Source organism: Dama dama, chromosome 31, assembly GCF_033118175.1.
Source record: "Dama dama isolate Ldn47 chromosome 31, ASM3311817v1, whole genome shotgun sequence".
NCBI classification, from domain to species: Eukaryota; Metazoa; Chordata; class Mammalia; order Artiodactyla; family Cervidae; genus Dama; species Dama dama.
The window spans coordinates 38,723,584-38,739,623 of record NC_083711.1 but is presented as its reverse complement, the minus strand read 5'-3'; the positions used below and the strand labels follow the sequence as shown (position 1 = coordinate 38,739,623).

Here is a 16,040-nt window from a genome sequence, read left to right as displayed (position 1 = left end):
AGTTCTTAAATAGCTATCATTCCCAGGGCACAAGAGGCAACAAATCCAGGGGCCCAGTCTTTCTGTGAAGGAAGCCTGTTAGCTGATCATCATGGCTGTGGCCTGAGAGGAAGGATTCTAGTGGTTGGCTATCATCCTTTCCAGACGTCTGTCTTTGTGCTCTTCCTATACTGTGATCCAGAGCGTAAGTATGTCATTGAAGAGAGATGGACACACGGCTGGCAACCGATCTTTTATGTCAGGTGCTCCAGTCTGGGCAGCTGCCACCCAGAGGATGCCTCGTGATAGCCTGGCACTGGTGACCATAGCATTTGCATTCCTAGGTCCCATCAGACTGTGGCTGCATCAGCACCCCCCACCCCACAATACTTAGGGATTGCACAAACTAGGCAAAGCCCTCATCTTTCGCTGAAGGAAATCCCTTTATTTGTCCTGGAGCTTTGGCCTGAGAAAAGACTTCAGGTTTGACACACATCTAGTAGGTTATGGAGCTGCTCTCAAGAAGGGTAAGCTGTGGGCACCATCTTGACACTATCCATCTGTCTCACTCCAGCCTTCTCTTATATCCCGGAAAAAAAAATGTGTATGTTCATCTGGAGCCCTGTTTTTTTGTGACTGCTCCTCAAGGGATGCTGCCCGATCCTTTGGACAGTGCGGCTTATACTCATATCCCTGTACTAAGTGGCCTCAGTCATGTCTGACTCTTTGTGACCCGATGGACTATAGCCGGCCAGGTTCCTCTGTCCCTGGGATTCTCCAGGCAAGAATACTGGAGTGGGTTGCCATGCCCTCCTCCAGAGGATCTCCCTGACCCAGGGATCAAACCCACATCACTTATGTCTCTTGCATTGGCAGGCAGGTTCTTTACCACTAGCACCACCTGAGAAGCCCCATACTTGTAGTCCCACCTGACTATAACTACTTGCATACTTTAAAAAGCTACTGCCTGAGAATCTACTTTCCAAACCTGAATCTAGGTGCTGAGATCTCTTTTGGGGACACTGGTGGGCCTTCACACTTCCTCAACTATTAAAAGCTATTAAAAAATATAATAGACTGCATGGACAAGCATGAAGGTTTGAGAGATAATGAAGGGTTGAAGCAGGGTTGAATGATAACTTTCATCTTCTATATCAGGCCAGTCCTTTAAGACTGGGAGAAATGATTGTTTCATCTACTGTCTAGAAACTAACAGAAATCAAGCAAAATGAAGAAATAGAGGACTATGTTTCAACTGAAAGAATAAGATAAAATGTCAGTAAAAACCTTATAAGTAATTCACACAATAAGCACTCAAAGTAATGGTCATAAAAACTGCTTACAAAACTGGGGAGAAAAATGGATGAACACAGTGAGAACTTCAGTGAAGAGATGAAAAATAGAAGACTGCCAAACAGAAGAAAAATAACAAAAAGTGAAGATAGCACAAAAGATTTAAGAGTCATCAAACAAATTAACATTTGCATGATAAAGCCCCCAGAAGCAGAAGGGGAAAAGAAGCAACTATCTTATTAGAATGCATAATAGCTAAAACCTTCCCTAACCTGGGACAGAAAACAGACATCCAGAACAGGAAACCGAGCGAGCTCCAAATAAGAATAACTCAGAGACTGACAACAAGATATGTTATAATTAAAATGTCAAAACTTAAAGACAAGAAGAGAATATTAAAATCATTAGCATTTTACTGATTTTGCCTGCCTAAAACTATCAGCAGAGTTTTCAACAGAAAGTTTGCAGGTCAAAAAGGAGTGGGCATGATATACTGAAAGGAGAAACAAAAATTCCAGCCAAGAAAAGAATACCCTACCTGGCAAAGTCATCATTGTAAAATAAAGGAGAGATTAAAAAAAAAAAAAAAAAACAAAAAAAACCAGCTTTAAGATAAGAAAAAGCTAAAGGAGTTTATCACAACTAAACCAGCCTTATAAAAAATGTGTACACAAACTCTTTAAGCTGAGAAGAAAGGATGCTAATTAGTAATAGGGAAATGAATGAAAGAATAAATCTTATTGAAAGTTAAAAATATATTAAAAGCAATGAAATATTCTTTATGATATTAATATGAAGGTTACAAGAAAAGAGAAGCAAAAGCAAGCATAATCAAAATAATTAGTGAAGGGACACACAATGATAAAATGTGAAATGTAAAATCAAAAACATAAAATATAGAGGGTAAAGTAAAAATACTGACTCTTAGAATGAGATCAAGCTTAAATTGTTCTCAATTTAAAGCAGACTGATAGACATGTAAATTGCTATTTGTAAGCCTCATACTAACCACAAAACCTATACTAAACACATATAAGGGACTTTGCTTGTGGCTCAGCTGGTAAGGAATCCTCCTGCAATGAGGGAGACCAGGGTTTGATTCCTGGGTTAGGAAGATCCCCTGGAGAAGGGAAAGGCTACCCACTCCAGTATTCTGGCCTGGAGAATTCCATGGACTGTATTATTCACGGGGTTGCAAAAAGTTGGACACGACCAAGTGACTTTCTCTTCACAAATATATATAAGAGAAAGGAATCTAAGCATACCACTAAAGAAAGTTATCAAACAACAAAGAGGAAAAAAAAAAAAAAAAGAAGAGGAGAGGAACTACAAAGATGCCAGATAAATATTTAACAAAATAACATGCATGCTTACGTGCTGGCTAATATCTTCAGTCGTGGCCAACTCTTTGCAACCCTATGGACTGTAGCCCACCAGGTTCCCCTGTCTATAGGATTTTCCAGGCCAGAATACTGGAATGGGTTGCCTTGCCCTATTCCAGGGGATCTTCCTAACCCAGGGAATGAACCAAAATCTCATGTCTCCTGCATTGGCAGGCCGGTTCTTTATCACTAGTGCCACCTGGGAATCTACAAACTGACATACCTATTAATAATTATTTAATTGTAAATAAATTCCCCAAAAGATACAATAGATTAAGAAAAGAAAACAAACAAACAAACAAAAACCTCTATGCTGTGTAAAATAGGCTCACTTTAGGTATCACAGCCTTGTTGTGGCAAAGGGCCTTGGGAAATGAAATGAAGCTATGAGATATGCCTTGTAGGGCCAACCAAGAAGGACGGGTCATAGTGAAGAGTTCTGACAAAGTGTGGTCCACTGGAGAGGGAAATTGCAATCCACTATAGGATTCTTGCCACTAGAAACCCATGAACAATATGAAAAAAGCAGAAAGGCATAACCTTGGAGATGAGTTCCTCAAGTTGGCAGGTGTCCAATATACTATTAAGAAAGAGCAGAGAGCAATTACTAATAGCTCCAGAAAGAATGAAGTGACTGGGCTAAAGCAGAAATGACACTCAGTTGTATATGTGTCTGATGGTGAATGTAAATTTCAATGCTGTAAAGAACACTACTGCATAGGAACCTGATATATTAGGTCCCTGAATCAAGGTAAATTGGACGTGGTCAAGCAGCAGATGGCAAGAGTGAATGCTAATTTTTTAGGAATCAGTGAACTAAAATGGACAGGAATGGGTGAATTTAATTCAGTTGACCATTAAATCTACTACTGTGGGCAAAATCCATTACAAGAAATGGAGTAACCCTCATAGTCAACAAAAGAGTTTGAAATGCAGTGCTTGGGAGCAATCTCAAAAATTATACAATGATATCGGTTCTTTCCAAGACAAACCATTCAACATCACAGTAACTGAAATCTATGCCTCACCCACTAATGCCAAAGAAGTGGAAATTGGTGAGTGGAATTGGAAATCTGTGAAGACCAGCAACAATTTCTAGAGCAAACACCAAAAAAAAAAAAAAAAAAAAAAAAAAAGAACTCCTTTTCCTCAAAAGCGATTGGAATACAAAAGTAGGAAGTCAAGAGATACCTGGAATAACAGGGAAGTTTGACCTTGGAGTACAAAATGAAGCAGGGCATAGGCAAACAGACTTTTGGCAAGTGAACACACTGGTCATAGCAAATACCCTTTTTGAGCAATGCAAGAGAGGATCCTACACCTGGACATTACCAGATGGTCAACACTGAAATCAAATTTCTTATGTTCCTTGCAGCCAAACATGGAGAAACTCTATACAGTCAGCAAAAACAAGACCTGGAGCTGACTGTGGCTCAGATCATCAGCTCCTTATTACAAAATACAGGTTTAAATTGAAGACAGTAGGAAAGGCAGAGTTCCAGAGAATAGTAAGGAGACAGAAGGAGGACTTCTTCAATGGACAATGCAAAGAAATAGAGGAAAACAATAGAATGTGAAAGTCTAGAGATCTCTTGAAGAAAACTGAAAATATCAAGGGAAACTTTCATGCAAGGATGGGCATGATAAAGGACAAAAATGGTAAGGACATAACAAAGACTGAAGAGATTAAGACAAGCTGGTAAAAATACACAGAACTATACAATAACCAAGATAACCACAATGGTGCAGTTACTTACCTAAAGCCAGATATCTTGTAGTGTGAAATCAAGTGGGCCTTAGGAAGCATTACCATGAACAAAGCTAGTGGCAGTAACAAGATTACAGCTTAGATATTTCAAATCCTAAAAGGCAATGCTGTTAAAGTGCTGTACTAAATATGCCAGCAAATTTGGAACACTCAGCAGTGGCCACAGGACAGGAAAAGATCAATTTTTATTTCAATCCCAAAGAAAGAAAATGCCCCAAAATGTTCAAACTACCATACAATTGCATGCATTTCACAAGCTAGCAGGTTTTTGCTCAAAATCTTTCAAACTAGGTTTCAACAATATGTGAACGAAGGACTTCCAGATGTATAAGCTGGATTTAGAAAAGGCAGAGGAACCAGAAATCAAATTGTCAACATTTGTTGGAATATAGAGAGAGCAAGGGAATTCCAGGAAAACATCTACTTCTGCTTCATTGACTTTGCTAAAGCCTTTGACTCTGTGGATCACAACAAACTGTGGAAAATTCTTAAATAGACTGAGAATACTATACCACCTTACTTGTCTCCTGAGAAACCTGTTATGTGAGTCAAGAAGCAACAGAATCAGACATGGAACAAGTGACTGGTTCAAGTTTGGGAAAGGAGTAAGAGAGGGCTGTATATTGTCACCCTGATTATTTAACTTCTATGCAGACTACTTCATGCAAAATGCTGGGCTGGATGAATTACAAGCTAGAATCAAGATTTCTATGGGGAAGTATTAAAAAAAAAAAAAAACCCTCAGATATGTGATGATACCACTCTAATGGCAGGAAGCGAAGAGGAACTAAAGAACCTCTTGATGAGAATGAAAGAGGGGAGTGAAAAAGCTGGATTGAAACTCAACATTCAAAAAACCAAATCATGGCATCAGGTCCCATTACTTCATGGCAAATAGCAAAGGAAGTGTAAGCAGTGACAGATTTACTTTTCTTGGGCTCCAAAATCACTGCAGACAGTGATTGCAACATGAAATTAAAAGATGCTTGCTCCTAGAAGGGAATCTATGAGCAACCTAGAGAGCTTATTAAAAAAAACAGAGACATCAATTTGCCAACAAAGGTCTGTATAGTCAAAGCTATGGTTTTTCCAGTAGTCATGTACAGATGTGAGAGTTGGACCATATAGAAGGCTGAGCACCAAAGAACTGATGCTTTCAAACTGTGGTGCTGGAGAAGACTTGAGAATCCGTTGGACAGCAAGATCAAACCAGTCAATCCTGATGGAAATCAACTCCAAATATTCATTGGAAGGACTGATGCTGAAGCTCCAATACTTTGGCCACCTGATGCAAAGAGCCAATTCAGTGGGAAAGATCGTGATGCTGGGGAAGATTAAGGGAAGGAGGAGAAGGGGGTGATAGAGGATGAGATGGCTAGATGGCATCATCGACCCAACGGACGTGAGTTTGAGTAAACTCTAGGAGACAGAGAAGGAAAAGAAAACCTGGCTTGCTGCAGTCCATGGGGTCACAAAGAGTCAGACACGACTGAACAACTGAAAAACAACAATGAGCCATTATATAGAAAAATTTGATAACATAGAATAAATAAATTCTTAGAAACCTACAATTTACCAAGACTGAATCAACACAAAACAGAAACTCTTATTAGCAGACTGATTTTGAGTAGGTAGAGCAAATCGATAATCAAAAGCCTCTCAATTAAAAAAAAAAAAAAAAGTTCAGTGTCATATGTTTCACAGGTAATAATAATACCAAACATTCAAAGGAAAGTTAATACCAATCCTTCTCAAACTCTTCCAAAACACTCAACAGGAGGGAAATCTGTTGGCAGTTCAAGAAGCAACAGTTAGAACTGAACATGAAACAACAGACTGGTCCCAAATCAGGAAAGGAGCACGTCAAGGCTGTATATTGTCACCCTGCTTATTTAACTTATATGAAAAGTACATCATGTGAAATGCCAGGCTGGATGAAGCACAAGCTGGAATCAAGATTGCTGGGAGAAATATCAATAACCTCAGATATGCAGATGACATCATCCTTACAGCAGAAAGCGAAGAACTAAAGAGCCTCTTGATGAAAGTGAAAGAGGAGAGTGAAAAAGTTGGCTTAAAATTCAACATTCAGAAAACTAAGATCAGGGCATCTGTTCCCATCACTTCATGGCAAATAGATGGAGAAAAAATGGAAACAGTGAGAGACTATTTTGGGAGGGCTCCAAAATCACTGCAGATGGTGACTGCAGCCATGAAATTAAAAGATGCTTGCTCCTCAGAAGAAAAGCTATGATCAACATAGACAGCAGATTAAAAAGCAGAGCCATTACTTTGCCAGCAAAGGACCATCTCATCAAAGCTATGGTTTTTCCAGTAGTCATGTGTGGATATGAGAGTTGGACTATTAAGCTGAGCGTGGAAGAATTGATGCTTTTGAACTATGGTGTTGGAGAAGACTCTTGAGAATCCCTTGGACTGCAAAGAGATCCAACCAGTCCATCCTAAAGGAGATCAGTCCTGAATATTAATTGGAAGGACTGATGCTGAAGCTGAAACTTCAATACTCTGTCCACCTGATGTGAAGAACTGACTCATTTGAAAAGACCCTGATGCTGGGAAAGATTGAAGGGGGGAGAAAGGGACGACAGAGGATGAGATGGTTGGATGTCATCACTGACTCGATGGACATGAGTTTAAGCAAGTTCTGGGAGTTGGTTGACAGGGAAGCCTGGCACGCTGTATAACACAACTCTTTTTTACTCTCCTCTTTCACTTTCATCAAGAGACTCTTTAGTTCTTCGCTTTCTGCCATAAGTGCTTTCTCTTGATATACTCTGCATATAAGTTAAATAAGCAGGGTGACAATATACAGCCTTGACGTACTCCTTTCCCGATTTGGAACCAGTCTGTTGTTCCATGTCCAGTTCTAACTGTTGCTTCCTGACCTGCATACAGGGTTCTCAGGAGTCAAGTAAGGTGTTTTGGTATTTTCATCTCTTTATGAATTTTCCACAGTTTGTTGTGATCCACACAGTCAAAGGCTTTGGCATAGTCAATAAAGCAAAACTAGAAGTTTTCTGGAACTCTCTTGCTTTTTAGATGTTCCAGCAGATGTTGGCAATTTGAACTCTGGTTCTTTTTGCCTTTTCTAAATCCAGCTCGAATATCTAGAAGTTCACGGTTCATGTACTTTTGAAGCCTGACTTGGAGTATTTTGAGCACTACTTTACTAGCATGTGAGATGAGCGCAATTGTGCGGTAGTTTGAGCATTCTTTGGCGTTGCCTTTTCTTTGGGACTGGAAAGAAAACTGACCTTTTTTAGGCCTGTGGCCACTGCTGAGTTTTCCAAATTTGCTGGCATATTGAGTGCAGCACTTTCACAGCATCATTTTTAAGCATTTGAAATAGTTCAACTGGAATTCCATTACCTCCACTAGCTTTGTTTGTAGTGATGCTTCTTAAAGCCCACTAGAGTTTGCATTCTCTCCCATTTCACAGATTTGGAAATTCATCCCCAGGGATAGGATTCGACTTGTACTGTATCTCTAAAATAGTTCAAGAGAGACCGAACGGGACAGATGGACATCTGATCAGCCTTTCCACTTCATCCCTCCAGTTTGTTCATTCAATAAGCATTTATTGAGTACTTCCATGATCCAGGAGACCTGGGTTTGATCCCTGGATAGGGAAGATCCCCTGGAGGAGAGCATGGCAACCCACTCCAATATTCTTGCCTGGAGAATCCCCATGGACAGAGGAGCTTGGCGGGCTACAGTCCTTGGGGTCGCAAAGAGTCGGACACAACTGAGCAACTAAGCCCAACACAGGGCAGGCAGGAGACCCCTGACACCTATGCTACAGTGGCGGGGCCCACGGGGCCAGGTGGATAGCTTTGTGCACATTGGTCGGGCTCCACCCAGTGGTCTGTCCACACAGACAATTCCAGAGACCCTGCCTGAGCTTGGAGCTGCCTCCCTATTTCCCACAGCTGGTGACTGGCCCAGTGGGCCTCAGCCTTGGGTCTCTGCCTCTAAGCTGCCCACTTGTGGGGCGGGGAGGGACAGGACCCAGGCCGGCCCCTCACGGGGCTGTGTGTTCCTAGGAACCACGCGGGGCCAGAGGAGCCTGCGGCTGGGCGCTGCCCGCCTCTGCCTGCGCCTGCTTCTGCTCCTGGGTGACAGGCTTTGGACGCTGACTTTGAACTTATCTACTGGCTGGTGGGCAACGTGATCCGCTGGTATGGGGTGGTGTTCGCGGGGCTGGTGACTGTGCTGACCGGCTCCATCGCGGCTATCGCCTACCTGTGTGTCCTGCCCCTCATCCTCCAAACCTACTCCGTGCCCTGGCTCTGCTGGCCTTTCTTCTATAGTCACTGGAATCTCATTCTCATCGTCTTCCATGACCATCAGGTGATCACCACCCCACCTGGATACCCACCCCAAGGCAGGAATGATACGACAACAGTCTTTATCTGTAAGAAGTGCATTAACCCCATGCCAGCCTGCACACACCACTGCAGCATCTGCAATAGCTATGGAAGCTGGGACCTTTTCCGGGAGGCTTATGCTGCCATCAAGACTTGCTATCAGACCCCACCACCCACTTTCTCCTTCCGAGAGAGTGACTCCCAAGAGTCTTGTCTACCTCTGGTTCCTGTGCAGTTCCGTGGCACTTGCCTTGGCTTCCCTAACTGTATGGCAGGCCAAGCTCATCAGCTGAGGTGAGACTGGCATCGGAAGGCACATTAGCAAGAAGGAGTGTCGGTGGCTGCAGGCCAAGGGCAGAGTTTTTAGGAATCATTGCAACTATGGCTGCTTGAACAACCGGAAGGTATTCCTGGGTGTGGACACAGGAAGGCACTGGCTCACTCGGGTGTTGTTACCTTCCAGGCACTTGCCCCATGGGAACGGAATGAGCTGGAATCCCCCGCCCTGGGTGACTGCTCACTCAGCCTCTGTGATGGTAGTGTGAGCATGTGAGCTGGAGTGTGTCAGCCTCAACTTGAGCACCACCCTGCTGCCTGCATTACCTCAAGGGCCTCCAAGGATACCTTCTTGGGATCCTTGAGCCAAAAGAGCCAGTGGGCCTGCCCCAGGGTACCATGCAGGGGCAGCTCAAGGACCAGACTTCTGGCCATTGCAGAAGCAAGGCACAATGTGGACAAATCCTAGAACTGATGTCTCTTTACTCAGGCAAACAGAAGTTCCAGCCCCAGACTGGAGATCAGGCAGCTAGCAACCTTGCCAGGTTGACCCCGACATCCTCCAGGTTACAGCACTGGAGTTGGCCACCACCTCTTCCTCTTGCCGTCTGAGGAAACAGCTAGAGGTAGAGATGAGATTCTGGCTTCTCAGTAGGACAAAGATACCAGGCCTACTGCTGAGGTCACTGCTACTTCTCATGTGCTGCTGAAGGGAGCAAAAATAAAGGTATTTGACTTTGTGAAAAAAAAAATGCTACATAAGGAAAGATCATGCATAGTGTTGTGAATTTCATGTATAAAATATGTATATTTTGTATATGTCAATAAAACTCTTCTATTAGTAGTTTTCTTCTACTAAAAAGAGTAAAAGTTCTAGAAATAAAATGAATGATTCTAGTTTGGCTTTTAAAATGTGTTCAAAAAATATGAAGATAAAGTTTTCAAGACCACGTCTATAAATAAGTATGATCTATCCACATACTTCTAATTAATATACATTAATAATTGCTGGCACGTCCTGTATTGCTTGCTTGGCATTTTGTAGATATTTTCTAATTTAATCCTCCTAATGACCTTGAGATTTAGGTTTTACTACTCTAATTTATCATATGAAGCAATTGAATCCACAGGTTCTAGTGGATCTCTTATTCCAAGTCAAGTGTTACTCCCTGAGTGAAATGGTAGACCTGAACTTCTAGAAATTCTCTCACTTGAATGCAAGTATTTGCTTGAAGACTTGATTTTTGGAAAGAAGACAAGAAAAGAAACTATAGCAAAAAGTAATTATCCCCAATTTTCCCACCACATAGAAGCAAAGTAAAATTAGCCCAGGGTGACACTGATTCTCTTTCACCTATTTTTAACTCAGTACTCGGTTTCTCAGTCTCTAAATTATTCTGATCTCAAAGGAAAATGTGTGTGGCAAGGGAGGTCAGCGAAATCTTTGGAAGTAGCTGAGGTATGTGCCAGGGGCTGTGCTTGGGATATCATAAACACATAACACAAGAAAACATTGGGGGAAATAGGAGGAGTTAGGGAGAAGAGAGGTGGGAACTTAAAACAATGAGAAAACTGGCCCAAAGGCATTTCAAGTTGAGTTGTCTTAACTCCAAAACTTATTCTTGGAAGTGAGAATTTGTTCCTTTCATTTACCTAAGTCAAGGAGTTTCTTTTCTATGAAATATCTTTGCCTAGTTCAAATTTGCTTAATTTAGTGTTAGTTACTTAGATGGTAAACTTCAAGAAAGCATAGGATTTTTTAAAAAGCTAACTTTCTGGCTCTATAGATCCTTATTTTAAAACAAATGATGAACAAAACTAACTTTGATTATTATTTGTAATTCACAGCCACATCCCTTCATTAAACATTAGCAGAATAAATACATTAATTTCTGAGTTAAACTCTGGTGTCCTGAATGAACACTAAAATGTATTAAATATTTTTTACACTATTTGCCTAGTTAATATATTTTGTCATTAAATTTAACTTAAAAAATTAATATGTAGGGGTTTTAAACATATTCAATGACTGTTTATAATTTTAATGAAAAAATAGATTAAAAATCATTGCTTAGAGTAATCCTTCAAAATAGCAAATCTATCTCAAAAGATGAAATATTACTTTTAAAGAAGATCAACTAAAATATTGTCAATGAAACAGATTCTTTATAAGAACAGCTTACAATGGAAATTTAGGATTAAAATTGTCCTCGTTATAAAGGATTTGCAGTAGGAAGCTGAGTTATTTCTAAACTGAGTACAATAGGGATGCAGCCAGACATGAACCTATAAGCAGCAGCCAAAATTACTGTGGATAAGGGTTAACTTTTTTGCAGTAATTTACAACTATGAGACCAATATTTCAAGGATGGCACTGAATTCTATTTATCCTACTTCTTCTGAAAAAAATCTAAGTAAATGAGAGCTTAAAACTGTAGTACACCATTATATATGGGTTTACAACTATTTCCCCCATTATACATTTTAAAATAATACTTTAAAAAAAACCCAACTATCATTTCCTTTCCTCCCCTAATTTAAAGTGATTCTCATTATATTTTTGGCTCATTTCTTCAGTAGATGTCAAGAAAAATTCAAAAGAGGGGTAGATTAATGACCTACATTATTAGCTTAATACATACTTGTAGAATAAGTGAATGAAAAACTGGTACTAGAACTTTTAAGATAATAATTTTAAATGGAGATATTATTTTCAAAATGAAATTTGAGCTGCAAATCTATAACTAACTTAATATTTAAAATACTTGGCTCAGCGGGTAAAGAATCTGCCTGCAATGCAGGAGATGCATGTTCAATCCCTGGGTTGGGAAAATCCCCTGGAAGAGGTCATGACAACCTACTCCAGTATTCTTCCTTGAAGAATCACATGGATGGAGGAGCCTGGCAGGCTACAATCCATAGGGTCACAAAGAGTCAAACACAACTGAAGTGACTGAGTACACATGCACACTGCTATTTTCAAGATGAAATCTGAGCTGCAAATCTGTGAATATTTTAATATTTAAAAAGCTTTTTCCTATAACATCAATATAACATGTTATCACAACTTTTCTTCCAAGAGAGGAAAAAAAAATCAAGTTAGAGTTAATAAGCCAAAAATAGCAAAGAACCCTGTGTATGCTCATAGAACGAGGAACCATCTCTTTGTTGTTATTTTTCATTTATTTGTTTTGCTATTGGAGTATAATTGCGTTACAATATTGTATTAGTTTCCACTGTACACCAAGGCGAATCAGCTATATGTATACATATATCCTACCCCTCTTGACCCCCCTCCTACCCCCACATACCACCGCTCTAGGTCATCTCAGAGCACTGAGCTCCATGTGCTATATAGAGCAGCTCCCCACGAGCTATCTGTTTTACACATGGTCGTGTGTATATGTCAGTGCTACTCTCTCAATTCTTCCCACCCTCCCCTTTTCCCACTGTGCCCACAAGCCCATTCTCTACATACTTCCCTGCAAATAGCTTCATCAGCAATCCCACTACTGAGCATATACCCTGAGAAAACCATAGTTCAAAAAGATACATGTACCCCAGTGTTCACTGCAACACTATTTGCCTAAGCTAGGACACGGAAGCAAACTAAATGCCCATCAACCAATGAATGAAGATGTTGACATACATACAATTGGAATATTACTCAACCATATAAAAGGAATGAAATTGGATCATTTGTAGTGATGTGGATGAATTTACAATTTGTCACACAGAGTGAAGTAAGTCAGAAAAAGAAAAACAAATATCATATATCGATGCATCTCTTTTCGTTTTTTAACATTTTTTTTTTTTTTCCTTTACCTGGCTGTCTATGTAAGATGACTTAGCTCCTATGTAAACTTCGGAGAAAGTTCAGCAATTTTTAGTTTTAAAAAAATGAGGGAGGAAAAAAAATTCTTACATAAAATCATCTTTGTTCTCCCCAAAATGATTTTTATTATTTTTACTTAAATGAATTTTTAAATGCCACATAGATTTCCTTTTACCTAGAATCAGTAAGACTCATCCTCCTTGAGGGAAAAATCCTTTGCATTTGGAAAATTTGTGATAATATTAAGGTTTTAATAGTACTGAACAAACCTAATCAGAGATAAATTCGTAGAATCAGGACCCATAATATATGTGAAACAATATAAGTAAGTTATGATAAAATTGTAAGAGACTATTGATAAAAAGAAACACAAAGGAAAGAACATAAAAGCAGCACTAAAAATGAAATGATAGACCAACAGATCAATTTCAGATTTTTTTACACTAATGGAAGCCAGAGATTGAATGAAAAGGAAAAATAGGCATCAACCTAAATTTGCTTATGTAGCAAAACTATTTATTAATAATGAGTAAAATAGTGCTATATCTAACAAACAACAGTTAGTGTTATCCAAAAATAATCCTCCCTTATATAAATATTTAAAGTATATATTTCAGGAAGGAAAAATAATTATTTCAGAAGAATGGTCTAAGATGTATGAAAGTACAGTGATAAAAAAGTGGTTTGGGTAAAATGAAATAAAAGTGCCATGTGAACATGAAGACACCATCTGAAAGCCAAGGAGAGAGGTTAGAACAGATCTTTCCTTTAAGAGCTCTCAAAACGAAAGAGCTATTGACAACCCTAATGACACTTTGATTTTGGATATCTTGCCTTCAAAACCGTGTGCTAAGTCACTTCAGTCATGTTGACTTTTTGCAGCCATATGGACCACAGCTTGCCAGACTCCTCTGTCCATGGAATTCTCCAGGCATGAATACTGGAGTGGTTTGCTATGCCCTTCTCCTGTGGATCTTCTTGACCCAGGGATCCAACCCATGTCTCTTACATCTCCTGCATTGGAAGGCAGGTGCATTATCACTAGCACCAAATCTGTGAGACAACAATTTTTTGTTATTTAAACCAGCCAAATATTATAAATTTATTCAAATCTAAATACAAGTTATTATTTCTGTATAATAATAATAGCATCAAATGTACTGGGCTATAAAACAGAAAGTAAAATCATGAACAGAATAATCTATAAAAACAGATTAGAGTTGAAAAGTGAAAGAGTCCTAAGGTAAAAGAAACATTTTCAATTGTTATATAACATTAAAGGAAGGATAAAGGTCTTAAAAAGTGGGGCAATGATTAAACACTAAGTAAGCTGAAGAAATAAGTCAAAATACATCAGTCATCAAAGGACTAAACTTGTTGGTTAAACAAAAGCATGGAAAACCGAAATGGAAAATCAAATAACATCCCACAGTATGCTATTTACAAATAACATACACAAACCATAAGCCTCACATTTTCATATATATATATAAATAGGAAAGTGAGAGTCATTACACAATGTTCAATTAATTAGGGTTATATAGCAATCGTGTGTTTGTTTACACCAAATGAAATAGAAGTCTTAGATTAAATAGAGCTACATGTGCCACATAATCTAAAATAGAGATGGCTGAAGTAGTTCTTTCTTTTCCCCCCTTTTATACACTTAAACTTCCAATTCTGATACTGAGACATTTTCCTTCAAATTTCTTTAGGACCAGGATTGTTCTACCTCATCTCTCAGTCACACTTAGATGCAGTCCTCATCCTCCTGGTCCAAGAAAGTGATATTTTGTGTCTCTTGCTGTAGGCTAGAAAAGGGACAAACAGGGCAAAAGTTCTATGCCAGCTATAGGGAACAACTGCCAAACATTCAGAAAACTAAGATCATGGCATCTGGTCCCATCACTTCATGGAAAATAGATGGGGAAACAGTGGAAACAGTGGCTGATTTTATTTTTCGGGGGGCTCCAAAATCACTGCAGATGGTGATTGCAGCCATGAAATTAGAAGACGCTTATTCCTTGGAAGAAAAGTTATGATCAACCTAGACAGCATAGTAAAAAACAGAGACATTACTTTGTCCACAAAGGTCCTTCTAGTCAAGGCTATGGTTTTTCCAGGGGTCTTATATGGATGTGAGAGTTGGACAATAAAGACAGCTGAGCACACAACAATTGATGCTTTTGAACTGTGGTGTTGGAGAAGCCTCTTGAGAGTCCCTTGGACTGCAAGGAGATCCAACCAGTCCATCCTGAAGATCAGTCCTAGGTGTTCATTGGAAGGGCTGATGTTGAAGCTAAAACTCCAATACTTTGGCCACCCGATGCAAAGAGCTGACTCATTTGAAAGGACCCTGATGCTGGGAAAGATTGAGGGCAGGAGAAGAGGATGATAGAGGATAAGATGGTTGGATGGCATCACATACTCAATGGACATAGGTTTGGGTGGACTCCAGGAGTTGGTGATGGACAGGGAGGCCTGGCGTGCTTTGATTCATGGGGTCGCAAAGAGCTGGACACGACTGAGTGACTGAACTAAACTGAATTATAGTGAGATATTTCAACATTCCTTTCTCAAAATCTGAGAAGCTAAGACAACAAAAATATGTTTATTTTTATAAATAAATATATATTTAAAGATTTGAACAAAAGAATTACCAAACTAAATTAAAAGACATATATATCACTCTGAAACTAACAATTGAGGAATATTATTAAGAGCATAGAGCATATCTACACAATTTGGCCACCTACAAAGTTTTAAACAAGCTACCAAGAAAATATTAAAAAGTCAGTGTCAATTGAATCATAAACAGAATGCAAATAAACATAGTGATAAATTTATTAAATAATATAAATGCATATATGTATAAGTGAATCTCTTTTAAATATCTAATATAACAAAAAGGATCATTAGAGAAATGGAAATAGTAAGAAATGAGTGTATGCATATGTGTATATATAGGGCTTCCCTGGTGTCTCAGACAGTAAAGAATCTGCCTGCAATAAGGGAGACCTGGATTCGATCCCTGGGGTCAGGAAGATCCCCTGGAGAAGGAAATGGCAACCCACTCCAGTGTTCTTGCCTGGAGAATTCCCATGAACAGAGGAACCTGG

At 39.5% G+C, this 16,040-nt stretch overlaps 1 pseudogene; it reads left to right on the top strand.

Annotated features, from left to right (window-relative positions):
- The first annotated feature begins 8,236 nt into the window (after positions 1–8,236).
- Positions 8,237–9,355, top strand: LOC133049980 (palmitoyltransferase ZDHHC16-like; annotated as a pseudogene).
- The last annotated feature ends 6,685 nt before the right edge of the window (positions 9,356–16,040 follow it).